Source organism: Somniosus microcephalus, unplaced genomic scaffold, assembly GCF_052327205.1.
Source record: "Somniosus microcephalus isolate GS21.2 unplaced genomic scaffold, FLI_Smic_1.0 unresolved_chr1, whole genome shotgun sequence".
NCBI classification, from domain to species: Eukaryota; Metazoa; Chordata; class Chondrichthyes; order Squaliformes; family Somniosidae; genus Somniosus; species Somniosus microcephalus.
The window spans coordinates 139,205,397-139,220,713 of NW_028225179.1; the positions used below are offsets into that span (position 1 = coordinate 139,205,397).

A 15,317-nucleotide genomic window follows, 5' to 3' on the forward strand; every position below is an offset into this window, starting at 1 on the left:
CCTGAGACTCAAAGATTTGAAGACTTGCAGAGCTTGCCTCTGAAGCCTGAGAATCGCTTTGCCCCTTCACAGCGAATCTATCTTCCCATTTGAAAGTCCAATTCTTATACTCTTTTCTCAGTCATGTATCCTTTGAAGTTTTCTGCTGATGTAAGCTAATTATCTGTAGTCATTTTTCTGTTGACCTCTGCTATTCTTACAGTTAGTCCAGCTTGTAGCAAGCAGAACTGTGTCTCCTGTGTAGGTGTCTCAAGCTTAACACAAAAACAATATGGAGCAGTGCATCTATTTGATGTCATTCTTACAAAGGTCTTCTCTTTGTATCTTTTACAACATGTAAATTAAAAACACCTCAACTAGGGTGAACTATGCAATTCTTATTTACCTCAACTGGTTGTACCACAGACTCTTGTCTCCGTGTTTCATTTGATGTCATTTTTACAAAGGCACATGTTTCTTTAATGTTCTGTGTTTCTTTCTGAAGTGTTGGTTTATAACACCTAAACAGGGTATGGTATTCTGTTCTTTCCAAGGCTTCAGACTTTTAGGAACCTCCAACCTTCTACTTCTATAAGGCTATTGTGTCAGTGTCAACAACTTATCTTATCTCAATATCCTGTATGCTGTTTACACCTTTTGATTGTTAAGGCTTCCAGACCCAGTATGTCATGTTTTAATCAGAATGTTTTCATAGAATGGTGTATTTTTCTGAATATGGCTATTCCTTCACACCCCACTCTTGACCAAAAAATGAGCTGGAGCATCTAGACAGAGTTTGGTCAATGTTACTAATAAGGTTACAATAGCACATTAATGTCAAGAGATTCACAATCGTGTGCTACATGAAAATTCCTTTTATTCATCCTAGGACAATGTTCTGCCTTATTTAAAATCGAACAAAATTTAAAAGGATGATAGGTATATTGTCAGGCGGTGGTCCACTTATTCCCCTGATTCTCAACAGTTTGACCAATAGCTTTTTTATTCCTGGTTTTTACATTCCACCAGCCCTGCTGATTGCGGATGACGTGGCGTGCTGTGCTCTAACCCAATCCCCCTATGTTTGCCATAGACTTTGAAGACCTTGGATACAAAGGCTCTGCCTTGATCGGAGTGTAAGATTTTGGGTGCACCAGCTACAGTAATTATGTCATAAACAGCCTTGGTGAGTGTGTTTTCCGAAACATTTTTTGTGGAGACCAGCCAGCAGAAGAAGTGCATCCATCTACACAAACGAGAACATGTCTGTATCCCAAAGATGGGGGAAGTGGTCCAATAAAGTCAATAAAGAATTTTCCCATTGGCTCATCAGCTTTCACAGGAGCCAATGGTGGTGGCTTAATTAGTGATGACTTATTGGTTAAATAGCATGGCTCACAATTTGCCACGTATGTTTTACAGACCTTAAGCATGCCTGGCCACCAATATAAGAGGGTCAATTTGCAGAATGTTGTTCTGGCACCACAATGTGCTTGACCTATGCCCTCGTGAGCTTCTTTTACAAGCTGTTCTCATTTGTGTCTCGGGGGTACTTCTCGGTTTCCCTTGGGCAACTTAACTAGCACAATACCCGTAGGGGTTTCTGAGTAAAAGTACTTCGGGGGATATCCTGGTGGAATCTCTTTTGTTGGGTCAATAGCTAAATCAGTTCCTCATCCTGATTAACTGCCCGTTCTACCCTAGTGATTACACTAATATTGGCAGGCCCCTCTCGAGGGGGTGTCATGCAGACCGAACGTTTCGCTTGTTTGTCTGCAAGGCTGTTTCCTTTTGAGTGTACTGTCCCAGTGGTATACCCATTTACATGAATCACCTGATAATTCTGTTTCTCCATTCTTGAATGGAGAATGTCTTCCCACAATGACTTACGTTTTATGGGTTTACCTTTATGATTGGTAAAATTTGTTTGTTCCCAGAAAACTTGATCTTGGTTATATCCTTTTTTGCAATAGCCACTATCCATACAGATTAGTGTGGGTTTAATAGAGTCTGCCTTTTCTAACGCATACCTAATGCTGCGGCTTCGGCATATTGCGCTGTCTTATGGCCAAGGGGTATGGACAGTAATTCTTCTGGATATAAAGAATAGGAATCTCGAAAAGTCCCTACTACTATCCCAGCTGAGGATTGTTGGGATGTCCAGTTTTAATCCTCATCGAAGATCCATCACAGTAAATGACTTGATGGTATTCTATAAGCGGTCTCATAAGCATTTGTCTGATTCCCTCCTCCGTATCATCATCCTCCATGATGGGAAGATGCTCTAAGTCCATTTCCGGGGAGAGGAATTTATAAATGAGTGTAGGATCATTCAAGAACGATGCCCATTTTTCATATCGGATCTGGGTGGCTCTTTTTTCATCAGGGGCCATCCTCAATAATGATCTTAAATTGGGAATCTCAGTATAGATGGTAATGGAGTATTTCTCTTGAAGGGTTCGTACCTTGATGAAGTCATGAACCTTTCTTTTTTAATGTACCTCCTTTCAACTTTGGAAAAGTTATAAGAATGGAACTGAATGGGCACTATGCTGTTTTCATTATAGAAAGCTGCAACTGCAACTTTAGGTGATGACCTGAGATGAATATTGAAGGGAACTTGTAGGCCCTTCTGTTCCCGGTCTATGGCTTTTTGTACTTCTCGGCATAATTGTTGCAATTTTGAGTAATCGCCTGGTGAAAATATGAATGGTTCTTTTGCTGCTTCGCCCACTCTATCATACAGGGGTGCTGAGAGCTCGGCAAAGGTTGGCGTAAAGGATCGAGCAAAATTCAGGAATCCTAAACTTGCTTGCAGATTTTTCAGAGTTTTAGGATATTGAATGGTGGCTAATTTTTCTTTATAGGATTGAATTAATCCTGTACCATTTCCAGTTATTCGCAGACCCAGAAAACCTACCTCTTCCATAACTAGTTGAGTCTTTTTTATGTTGATTAAGGACCCAGCAGTTGTAAGTCTGGATAAAACACTATCAATGGCTTTCAAGTGCTCTTGGAGATTGTCATGTGACAGATATATATCGTCCACATAAGAATTGACGTTAGGTGGGTCTTTTAAAAGTTCAATGATGTGGGCTGAAAAGAGAACGGGACTGTTTTGAAATCCCTGGGGCAATCTGGTCCAGCAGTACTGATAACCATTGGGTCCAGTCACCACTGTTTTTGGCTAACCAGCTTTTTCGCTTGGATGTGACCAGAAGCCGTTTGCTAGATCAATACAAGATTTATATTTTTCCCTCGTGATTCCAGGGAGAAGGGCTGTGGAATTTTGCTGTTGTGCAGTATGTGGGGCTGTTACCTTATTTAAGGCTGTATAATCGAGCACTAATCTCCACCTCCCATCTGGTTTAGCAACACCAAACAATGGTGAATTAGTTCTAGATGCCATTTTGATTAAGACACCTTGGCCTAGAAATTCAGTATAGCCACTTTTGGGGCGGAAAAGTCGGGCGGCTGCTAAAGTTAGCGCCCGGCGCAAAGTCGAGGCCACTTCGCCAATATTCAGTAGCTTCGCCCTAAGAGTTTGCTCGAGCGCTAAAACTGGCATTACACAACTATCTTTAGGCGCAAAGCCGGCGGTGCTGAGCTAAACCGCTGAGGCCCGGCGCAGTGCAGGTGCGGTCATTTCTTGATTGACAGCAGACACCCTGGCGCCGGCCAGCTCTTAAAGGGGGAAGGTTCGAGTTTGTCTGCTGCCACGCCCTGGACACTGCAGCCCTCCAGCTAGGCCTAAACACTGCTGCTGAACAGAAATAGCGCCGGGAAAGATGCAGAAGGCCCGTGAACAAGCGCAGCGCTTCACTGGCCATGATTTGAGGGTGCTGGTTAGGGCTTTGGAGAGGAGACGCAAACTCTTGTTCCCGGACAGTGGCAAGAAGCCTGCCACCAGCGTCTACAGGAAAGCCTGGAGGGAGGTCACCCACAGGGTCACATCCAACAGCGAGGTCCCCAGGACCGCTGTCCAATGCCGGAAAAAGTTCAATGACCTCACAAGGATTGTCAGGGTGAGTCCCCTTTCCAGTGTCCTCCTCATCCTTGCATGTGCACCTCACATTATGGGCAAAGGGACCTAAAAGCCCTAATGGCCAGCCCTCATCCAGCAGCTATGGGACTGGCATGAACATCAATTGCACATTCTGCACTTTACACACTAGCCAAGTTATTCGACCATGGGAGGCAGTGCACACAAGATCAGGGCACCACACTGGCCAAGCTATTCGACCATGGGAGGCAGTGCACACAAGATCAGGGCACCACACTGTACTTAGAGGCCGTCTTTTCTCTTGCAGGCCAAGCTGGCACACAATCAGAAGAGCCGGACTGTGACCGGGGGAGGCAATCCCCAGATCCAGCAGCTCAGTGACCTTGAAGAGCACGTGGGTAGCCTCATGGGTGCCCGGGTGATTGGCCCCGTTGCATCTGGAGATGCTGACCCTGTTCTGGGCACCAATGGTAAGGGCATCACCTTTTGGACCTCTCTCATCCCACTTGCGCTTCAGATCTATATCCTTTGCCACTGTCCGACCAATGCGCTGAATGCCACCACTCATGCCTCCCTTGCTGACGCCCTCTCCTCACTCTAAAGCTACTCTTGTGCCTTCCTGCTTTCAGATGGTGAGGAGGAGGTCCCTGAAGCTGCCAGTGACAGCCCCTCGGAAGAGGAGGAGGAGGAGGAGGAAGAGGAAGAGGAAGGCGGCCCATCAGGGGAAACCTCAGCCGCGCCAGGGGATGCCAATGGAGGGGACATGTCTTCCCTGGAGGAGAGCCAGGGGGAAGTGTCAGAGGGGAGTGTAGCTCCTGTGCCCAGTGGCGTGCAGCAACGCGGGAAAGGTCGGGCAGCTCGGCGGCCTTCTTCCCAGAGGGGGGAAGGGTCGCAGGGGAGTGTGGTTGCTGGGCCCAGTGGCATCCAGCAACGCGGGAAGGGTCGGGCAGCTCGGCGGCCTTCTCCCCAGAGGGAGAGTCCGGCCTCCAGTCCGGAGATGGTCCTCGCCAAGGAGGTGCACCTCCTCGATCAAATGTCCGTGGACTCGGATCGCCGGCACACCGAGTTCATGGGGGTTGTGGCATGGTTGCCTGAGGCCATTGAGTCCCTGGCTCATAGTGTGGCCGATTTCGGTGCCTCACAGGCCAGGAGTTTCAAGCAATTCAAAGCAGCACACGCCGCGAGTTGGTCCGAATTCGGGGCAGCACAGGCTGAGAGTCAGGCCGAATTCGGGGCAGCACAGGCAGCGAGTTGGGCGGAATTCGGGGCAGCTCACACAGCGAGTGGCCAGGTGATCAGTGGTGCCGTGCAGTCACTGGCTGGTCTGATGCGGGCACAGACCAGGGCAGTACGGGCACTCACTGCTGCCACACTCGCTGTGTCAGCCAGGCATCGCCAGGGCACCCGCGGTCTGTCCTTCAGCAGATTGCTGCGCATGCTGCAGTGCTGGCCCGGGCGAGTGCCAGTGTCTCAGGCGAGCAGCGAGCGCCTGCCATCAGCCAGCTTGCCCCCATTCCTGCAGCCGCCACTGCCACTCCCCCAGTGGAGCTGCGACGAGCTGCTGGAGAGACTGCTGCTGCCCAGCCACAGCTGCAGCAGTCACCATCTGGCCCCTCGAGGGCCAGAGCTCGTCTAGGCCGACCCCCAAGGGCATCTGCCATCACGCCATGTGCCCCTCAGGAGCCTTCCCCCAGCCTTGCAGCAGCCACTGGGCACACTTTGAGGAGGAGCAGCAGGGCGGCCAGGGGCCGCAAAAGGCTGGACAAAGAATCGCCCTCGCAGGCCACAAAGTAGAGGGTGTGGGCAAATGTGTTTTTATATGGGGATGGTTGTTTTTATATGGGGATGGTTGTTTTGTTTATGGGGATGGTTGTTTCTGTAAGGCCGAGGATGAAGGCCATTTTTGTGGAAATGTTTTGTTATTCCTCCCCAGGTTGTGGGAGTGAGTCATGTGTGTGACTGTTTTTTGGGGGTGTTGTCTGTTTTTGGGTTTCATGTGGGAAGGGCCCTGAGTTTGTTCAATAAAGCATTTTATTTATTCAGCTTGTCCATGTTTGATGTTTGTAGTGGTTGTTGCCTTAACCGGCTGAGGGCTTGCGGAGCGGCTGCATTCAGGTCCCTTCATTGCCACAAGCCATTCCCTGACAGGGGGCCTAGAAGTGACGTTCAATAAGCCACCGACGGGCGGCCCTTGGACCTTGTGCCTCCCTCCTGGGCTGGTACTCCTCCTCCTCCTCCTCCTCCTCCTCATGCTCCTCCTGCTCCTCCTCCTGAGGTGGTGCTCCAGCGTGAGGTGGCAGTGCCTGAGTCCTGCGGATAGCCAGGTTGTGCAGCATGCAGCAAATGACCACGACCTGGGAGACTCTCTCCGGCGAATACTGCAGAGATCTGCCGGAACGATCCAGGCAGCGGAACCGTTGCTTGAGGATGCCAATCGTTTGTTCTATGATGTTCCTAGTGCCTTGATGGCTTTCGTTGTATGCCTCCTCAGCAGGGGTCCTGGGCGCGCGGAGCGGGGTCATGAGCCAGGTACACAAAGGGTAGCCTTTGTCCCCGATAAGCCATCCTCTTGGGGGAGGCTGTGCCTGGAACATGTCAGCCACAGTAGTCTGTCGCAGGATAAATGCATCGTGGCTGCTGCCTGGAAAGCGGGCATTGACAGCTAGGATGCACTGCCTGTGGTCACACACCAGCTGTACATTGAGGGAATGGTAGCCCTTCTGGTTGCGGTAATCCTCGGCATTGTCGATAGGTGCCCGCAAAGCCACATGCGTGCAGTCAATGGTGCCCTGCACCATGGGGAAGCCCGCTATTCTTGCAAATCCCACTGCACGCTGCTGCTGCTTCTCCAGGGTCATGGGGAAGGAGATGAATTGGTGTCTCCTTCTGAAAAGGGCATTGGTCACCTGGCGGATGCAGCAATGCACGGCGAACTGGGATATGTTAGCAATGTCCCCAGCAGCGGCTTGGAAGGAGCCGCTTGCATAGAAGTTCAGAGCCACCGTGACCTTCACTTCCACCGACAGAGACGTCCTGCACCTCAGCTGTGGATGCAGATCTCTGTGAAGCAGCTGGTAGATCTCTGCAACCACCTCCCTTCTGAAGCGCAGCCTCCTAACACACTGCGCGGCAGACATGGTGAGATAGGACACCTGCTGGCGGTATTTCCTGAGTGGGTAAGGCCTACGTTGCCGACGCCTGTTGCCCCCTCTGCGTCTAGCCAGGGCTGCCCCTCTCACACAGCGTCTGCGAGCCCTTCGAACATAATGCTGAAACTGAGGGTTGGCACCCCATGCAGCCCCCATAATATACTGGCAAACAATGACCTCACAATGAAGGTGAATTGCCAAGCTCTGGCCTGAAGCCAAAAATACCTCTCCTATGTTGGGCCAAAGCAGTAAGCTCTCTTCCTTGGTCTCTGTCCATAAATCCGTTGCACAAGAGTGATTGCTGCAAAATGGCTGGCCTTTATAGTTCAGGGTAAGTGCCCTTTAATTTGCGCTCCCCACGGCCCGCATGGCCTCTGCTGCGTTCCAGTTCACAGTTCTTAGGACCGCCACACCCACATTGGGCGGGCGCGACTGAAGTTCCGGATTGGGGTGCACAAAGGGCGTTGCACGAGGAAATGACGTCATAATCTGCGCGCGCAGCTGAGCGCGCGCAAACACTTTGCGCCGGCGCTAAATGTCTACTGAAGTTGGACGTAGGTGCAGATCGCGCTGCGCCCGGCCGCTAAGTGCCTAGCGCTCGAGATCTACTCCTCCTAAGGCGCTAATGGCTGGCGCACGCAGCTGAATTTCTAGGCCCTTGTTCTGTTAGTTCTTTGAGCGTGGTTAGGAGATCTATTTTTCCTTTATGGTCTTGAATAGGCCAGTTTTTTTAGGTTTGTGCCAGCCAGCATCAAGTGGGTGAAGTTTGATGTCTAGCTTTCCACATTGATTTGGATGCCGTTGTAGATAAGGGTAGTATCTTTTAATGAGTTGCTTGAGGAGGTCTTTCCCTCCCCCCTCTAGGCAAGTTCGATCAAGCTGTGTCTGAACATGTTTTTCCCTGTCATCCTGGTCTGTGGATGCTTCTACAGGTCTGGTTGAGATTTTAACGTAATGTTTCATGTCTGGTTGTCCTATAATGAGGGAACAGTCCAATTGTGGTACGAGTCCTACATCTAGGGTCACCGTGATTCCATATATAGTAACAGGTATTTTGTAAAAATTAATTATTTTGGTTTGGTCTTGTGTGAATCCCCCTAATGGTCTTTTACAAATTGGGCTCCCCAAATCTGTCCACTTAATTTTTATAATTGCAGGATCTATTACAGTGTAATCAGCTCCCGTATCAAACAGGGCCTTCACTTGTGTGTTTGTGGGCAAGGTTGCCAGGACAGAGGGGAATTCAAGAGGCCCTGGCTGGGTGCCAGGCCTTCAATCCTGGGATTGTTCATCCTCAGGATCGTGAGTTTCATTTATTGTTTTGTTTTTAATTATTTTAACTGATTTTTGTTCCTCCCTCTTGGGGGGTATCATGTTTGCCAGATCCCTTAGGGAGTTTGTCAGACCGTTTATTATATTGAGGATCCTCCTGTTGGGGTGGACGTTGGTTCTGCTGGGAATCTTTTTGATCCCCATTTCGGTTTACCCGATATCCTCTCGTGGCTCTCTGATAGTTTTGGCCAGTGTAAAAGCTTCCCCCATATGGAGTCCACTTTCCTTCACTTTCCTTTCGATGTCTAGCCCCTTGTCTATCTCATGTTTCCGGGGAGAAATCTTTCTCGTATTTTGGGCGAGTTGGGGGTGTAAACCTTCTGGAATATCCTCTTGGGGGTCACAAGCCATGAGTTTGTGTCTGGCTGGGGTGGACTTGAGAATTGGGTCTATACAGTCCTTGTTTCTGAGTACCAAAGGTAGCTTCTCTTGTTTTTTTATCCCTAGTTTCTGATCTCATTATAGGTTTAGTTTGGGGTAGACCTAAGAAGTCATTATTTAATTGGATAATACGATTGACATTATCCCATCTTTGTTGGTTATCTCGATAATCGTTTAGAGCACCCTCACAGGCAAGTTTGAGGGCTGTATTTTGGTATCGATTGGCCAGGCAATCATGGACAATGTCCCAGTTATCCTGTGGAAGTACTTTGTCTAATCTGTAGGCAGCTATCAGCCCTTTAGTTGTGGCTGTATTAGTGAGTATTTCCTTGATGGAACCCATTACATGCCCTCCCTGAGTTGCCATGAGAACATAGGCATATATTTGAACCCAGTTGCTGCACTGGTTTAATGGGGGGAATTAAGTCTAAACTTAGTAGCATTTGTAGTAGTTGCCTCAGGTGTTGGGCATTCCAATCTTGGCAACAGGTTTCCAATTTATCAAGGTTAGTTAGAATCCAGCAGGTTTTTTCCTGGCTGGTGTTTCCCGGTCTACCACACATTGTGTAGACAGAGCTCAGGTTTACTTGACCTAGGGACGCAATGTGTGGTTGCTGGTTTTGGCTTACTGGACCAGTAATCATTGCACCTCCAGCATTTAGATAAGATTGAGCTCGTGCCTGTCGGCATTGATTATAAAGGATTCTAAGCTGTCTATAGTTTTCTCGAAGATTCTGCTAATTTATTTCATCATGAGCTTGCCACCTTAACCAGAATCCATGGCTCCCAGAAGCATAGGCTGCTCCGGGTCTTACAATTCGGTCTTGGTTGCCACCACCTTGTTGGGCACCGTTCATTAGGCCCCCTAATTGTGCGGGTGTGCACCTTATCATTAAGGAATTTAGTGGCTTTGGAGTATTTGTTTGATTATCCCACTGGATATTCTGTATCCCCTGGTTCTGGGGATCAACATCGTTTGTGCCATGAGTTCTAATGGCTCCATCAGCATCAAGGCCTTCTATTTCAAAAATCATCACTTGGTTTTGTGGAGGTACAGGGATAGGATTATTTCCCCTAATAAAGCAATCGTTTGAATTTCCTAATAAAAAGACTTGGTCAATTCCTACAGGGTTTGCAATTTTGTCAGGACCTAACCTCGGTTAGGGTTTAATATGGACTTTATAATAAATTTCTAGACCTCAATGGTATATTGAGGTAGTTCTGATTTAAGTTCTACAAGGCATGATCAGGGACTTGTCATCTCTAGAGACTTAGATCTGGGTCTTAGTACCACTGTCAGTAAAACGCTCCTTCTATACTTAACAATCTACAAGATGGATATAAATATAAATATAACTATATGTTCATATAGGTTCTATATCAACTCGTTAACACACACCTTGGGCGCCAACTGAAGGGATAATTACTAGTCCTAGCCCCTTTAGGGCTACCCTGGATCAGATGTATTCCTCAGATGTTCATGTTCAACTAAAGTTTGAGGTAGCTGAATCCTAAAGCCGCTTAATTGGGTCTAAAGGTCCAGACTATCTCTCCCTAAAGGAAAGGAACAAGCTGAAGATGTTACCATCCTCCACATAGCACTTTTAGTAAGTTTAGCTAGACTGTAACGTTTTGGATATTATGAGGGTCCGGAAAACTCCCTCAGAATTCTGCAATTCCTCACCAAAGAGTGTACAGAGATTGAGTTCGCGAGTTCGATACAGAAGTATTATGTGTGACAATTCTAAAAATATATACATTTATTAAAGAACTGACATGTAATTACATTAGGTGTTTCAATCGCAACATTAACAGTTCCAAAAAGAGTAAGCTTACAATTCTTATTAGAGATCTTAACTTCTCTACAGTTTTACAGTTCTAAGTCTTATTCCAGGGTATCCACCAAAATCAAATACAGTACCGTTGATCCCCGAGATATAAAGAGGTGTAGACTTACAGAGCCTGCCTCTGAAGCCGAGACTGAAGTCTATCATCCCATTTGAAAGTTCAATATTTATATTCTTTTTCAGTGGTATTTCCTTTGAAGTTTTCTGCTGATGTAAGCTAATTATCTCTAGTCATTTTTCTGCTGACCCCTGCTATTCTTACAGTCAGTTCAGCTGGTAGCAATGGAGAAATATGTCTGTACCCCAGGTGTCCCAAGACCAGCATTAAAAACAGTGTAACAGCAGGTGCATTTCAATTGATGTCATCTCTACGAAGGCATATGTTTCTTAATTTAGTGTTTCTTTCCAAAGTGTAATTTAGAGCACCTTAACAGGGTGCACCATTGTCTTCTTTCCAAAGATTCAGACCGTCGGGAGCCTCTAACCTTCTGTTTCAACAAGGTTATTGATTCAGTGTCAACAACCATCTTATCTCTACACCCAGAAAGCTGTAACAGCTTTAGATTGTTTAGGCTTCCAGATTTCCAAACCCAGTTTGTCATGTTTTAATAAGGTCAGAATTCTTTCATAGAATGGTGTATTTTTCTGAATAGGTATGGCTCATTCCTTCACAAGACCACACCTTGAGTTCTACATACAGTTTTGGTCTCCTTATTTAATGAAGGATATACTTGCATTGGAGGCAGTTCAGAGACGATTCACTAGGTTAATTCCAGAGATGAGGGGTTTGACGTATGAGGAAAGGTTGAGCAGGCTGGGCCTATACTCATTGGAATTTAGAAGAATGAGAGATGATCTTTTCGAAACATATAAGATACTGAGGGGGCTCGACAAGGTAGATGCAGAGAGGATGTCTCCCCTCATGGGGGAATCTAGAACTCGGGGGCACAGTTTCAGAATAAAGGGTCGCCCTTTTAGAACTGAGATGAGGAGGAATTTCTTCTTCTCAGAGGGTCGTAAATCTGTGGAATTCTCTGCCTCAGAAAGCAGTGGAGGCTGGGTCATTAAATACATTTAAGGTGGAGATAGACAAATGTTTGCAAGATAAGGGAGTGAAGGGTTATGGGGAGCGGGCAGGGAAGTGGCTTTGAGCCCTAGATCAGCCATGATCTTATTGAATGGCGGAGCAGGTTCGAGGGGCCAAGTGGCCTATTCCTGCTATTTCTTATGTTCTTATGAGCTTCTTGAGTGCTGTTGGAGCTGCACTCATCCAGGCAAGTGTATAAGAAGGCGTGTGCGTCAAATAGGCCCCAATGCGGAGCAAACCATTTAAATGAAATGCTGCCAAGCGGGAACTGATCATGTTGCCATGAGGCTAATGTAATATAAATACAGTGTTTATGATTTCAGCTCACTTTGTTTTAATTATGCAATCAGTGCTTAATCATTCATTCTCAGCAATTTAGGATGTTCAATATCACAGAATGAAGTAAGGGACATAGAATGCATCTCAGAATGTATTACATCTACTCCAGTGGCATGTGTAACATCTAACATATTTAGACATCTGTATTTCATCTCCGGGCGCATCAGACGTGCAGTACAGGAATTGTATCACTCGTTGTCAACGCGCCCTTCAACCGTAAGAATCTATTGCAACAGCCAATTCACTGCCTTTTTCGAAAGAGTGAGGCTACACGATAGCGGTAGGGGCGGGGGTGGGGTGAGTAGATTAAAGGGATGCAATACCATCGAGCTGCCAACAGGTGGCGCTGCTTTCTACAAAAATGATCAGCTCTGCTGCCAGAAATTCCAGGCCAGAAGCGTGAGTACGGTCGGCTTACTCACGCTTCTGGCCGTTGGAAATGCCGGCGTTCAGCATGAACAGCGCATGCGGGGAACGCCGGCATTTCCAGACCTCGAGCGCGTGCGACTGCACAGGCAGCGCTTGCGCAGTGAACTTCGTGGATTTCATTCATGAAATCCGTGAGGTTAAGTCCTTAGAAGTTACACTGAAAAAAAGCAAGTGTAAAGTGGTTCATTGGCTGCGGAGGAAGATATATTTTATCGTGGAGCTTTTGAAATGCAATATTTTTGTTTGGGAAAGGGAGGGAAGTTATTTTAAGAAATTTTAAGTAAGTTTTAAAGTTAAAATTTTTTTTTTTTTTAAGGGTTTTCAGAACGGTAGGTAGAAGGAGCAATTGTGGCTGTGTGAATGGAATGTGAGAATGAGTTATGTATGTATGTCCACATATATTCCTTTACGTATATGTATGTATGTTTTATATTCCTTTACTATGAATGTATGTTTTTAATTATGATTTTCCAATAAGTTACTTTCTCTGAAAGTCATAATTAAATAATACATTCATACACATAAGTAAAGGAATATATACATAACACGCAAAGGAATATATACAGACATACATACTTTCAGAAGCTCCACGATAAGAAATATCTTCCTCCGCAGCCTCTTTAGCAACTGTACCCATGCTTTTTTCATGTGTAAGTTGTAATGACTGGACCTCACTGAAAGCATTAATGAAAGCGGCGAATTATACTGCGCACGCGCTGCATGTGCAGTCGCACGCGTTCTGCCTCTGAACCCCTTCGTTCAGAGGACAGGAAATGCCGGTTTTCCCCACATGCACTGTGCATGCTGAAAACCGGCATTTCATCCGGCCAGATGCGTAAGTACCCCGACCGTACTAGCGCATTTGGAAGGGAATTATTGGGCCAACATTTTACATGTCAATAAAATAAAAAATTTAACACTTGCACGACTTGCCCCCTCGCATCTGCGACTGAGGGTCCAAGGAGGTCCATTGCGCAAGAGGTCATCATCGGACGTATCCTCACACTGTTCCCTTTGGGGAACTGTATGAAGTGGTGGAAGGATTTATGGCCGTGATTAACGCTCATTCCGTGACCGTAACCATCTTTGAACCAGCCATTAGGGTGGTTAGTCCTATGGCGGGAGGGTTTTACGGGCTCCCACAACCCATCTGAGGGGGGGGGGCCACCAACACCCACGGACGCAAGTATCCCGCTGGATGTCCACCCAGAATTTAAAGTTGGAGCTCCGACTCCACTTGCCGGGACTGTCTGGAGTGGGGTTCAAAACCCTACTCCTTCTGGCCCAGCGGCGGGGATGCTTACTGCTATGCAAAAGGCCCACTCCGCACAAAAGGTGACACCCATACGTTTCCTGCGCCTTTTCCCTCCCCGTGACTGGAGCCCTATGCTGCCATTTCACGTTGCTAATCGGATTGGGCGTTTGTCATAGCGGTAGGATCCCCGCCGCTGGGCCAGATCAGGGTAGGGTTTCGAACCCCGCTCCAGACAGTCCCGGCAAGTGGAGTCGGAGCTCCGGCTCTAAATTCTGGGTTGACATCCAGTGGGATATTTGCGTCCGTGGGTGTGGGTGGCCCCCCCTCCTTGTATAGCTTGTGGGAGCCCGTAAAACCCTCCCGCCATAGGACTAACCGCCCTAATGGCTGGTTCAAAGATGGTTACGGTCACGGAATGAGCGTTAATCACGGCCATAAATCCTTCCACCACTTCATACAGTTCCCCAAAGGGAACAGTGTGAAGACACGTATGATGACGACATTGCTAAATAAAAAAAATGGAATTAAAAAAATTCTTTTAGGGCTTTTAAAAGTCTTTACATTGCTTTAATTCTCTTTAAAACTACTTCAGATTACTCAAAATAATGTAAACATTTTTAAAAGTTTATAAAAGTTACCAAAATCTTCAAAAAACTTCCAAAAACCTATTTAAACTGCTGCTTTGCATGTAAAAAAGCAAAGCAACTTGACAGAAACATTGGGGGCGTGTCCAGTGAAACTGAGACCTCAAGGGGCGTGTCTCACTTACACTGCACGCTCCTGGGTCCGCGCTGGCTGCACTCCTGGGCGGCGTGACGTCATACGCTGCCCGGGAATGTGCTTTCTATTTCTCCAAGTTCAGGCGTCCCAGAAGCTGATCGGCAGGAGCGCGGGGTAAGTGCAAATACGGGGCTTGCACGCGCTGCAAGCCCCGTTTTCTGCTGTACCCCACTAACCCTTTCGTTTTCAATGGTTTCAAGCCTCCACTAAAATAGCGGACAGAGCGATCTTATACCACTTTGTTAATCGTTCATCTCAGTCATAGAGTCATAGAGTTTTACAGCACAGAAAGAGGCCCTTCGGCCCATCGTGTCTGCGCCGCCCATCCATCCCTGTCCAGTCTAATCCCATTTTCCAGCATTTGGTCCATAGCCTTGTATGCAATGGCATTTCAAGTGCTCATCCAAATGCTTCTTGAATGTTGTGAGGGTTCCTGCCTCTACTACCACCCTTTTAGGCATTGAGTTCCACATTCCAACCACCCTCTGGGTGAAAAAGTTCCTCCTCAAATCCCCTCTAAACCTCCTGCCCCTTACCTTGAATCTATGCCCCCTTGTTATTGACCCCCCTACTAAGGGGAAAAGTTCCTCTTTGTCTACCCTATCTATGCCCCTCATCATTTTGTACACCTCAATCAGGTCCCCCCTCAGCCTTCTTTGCTCCAAGGAAAACAACCCCAGCCTGTTTAGTCTTTCTTCATAGCTGAGGCGCTCCATCCCAGGTAACATCCTGGTGA

At 47.2% G+C, this 15,317-nt stretch overlaps 1 protein-coding gene across 1 annotated transcript in view; it reads left to right on the forward strand.

Moving 5' to 3' along the window:
• The first annotated feature begins 14,626 nt into the window (after positions 1-14,626).
• The window catches only part of LOC147096012 (natural cytotoxicity triggering receptor 3-like), a 186,814-nt gene continuing 186,123 nt past the window's right edge, over positions 14,627-15,317 (forward strand). The window contains exon 1 of the mRNA XM_085974976.1: positions 14,627-14,695. The gene's annotated coding sequence lies outside the window, so the exon portion shown is untranslated. The remainder of the gene's footprint in view (positions 14,696-15,317) is intronic.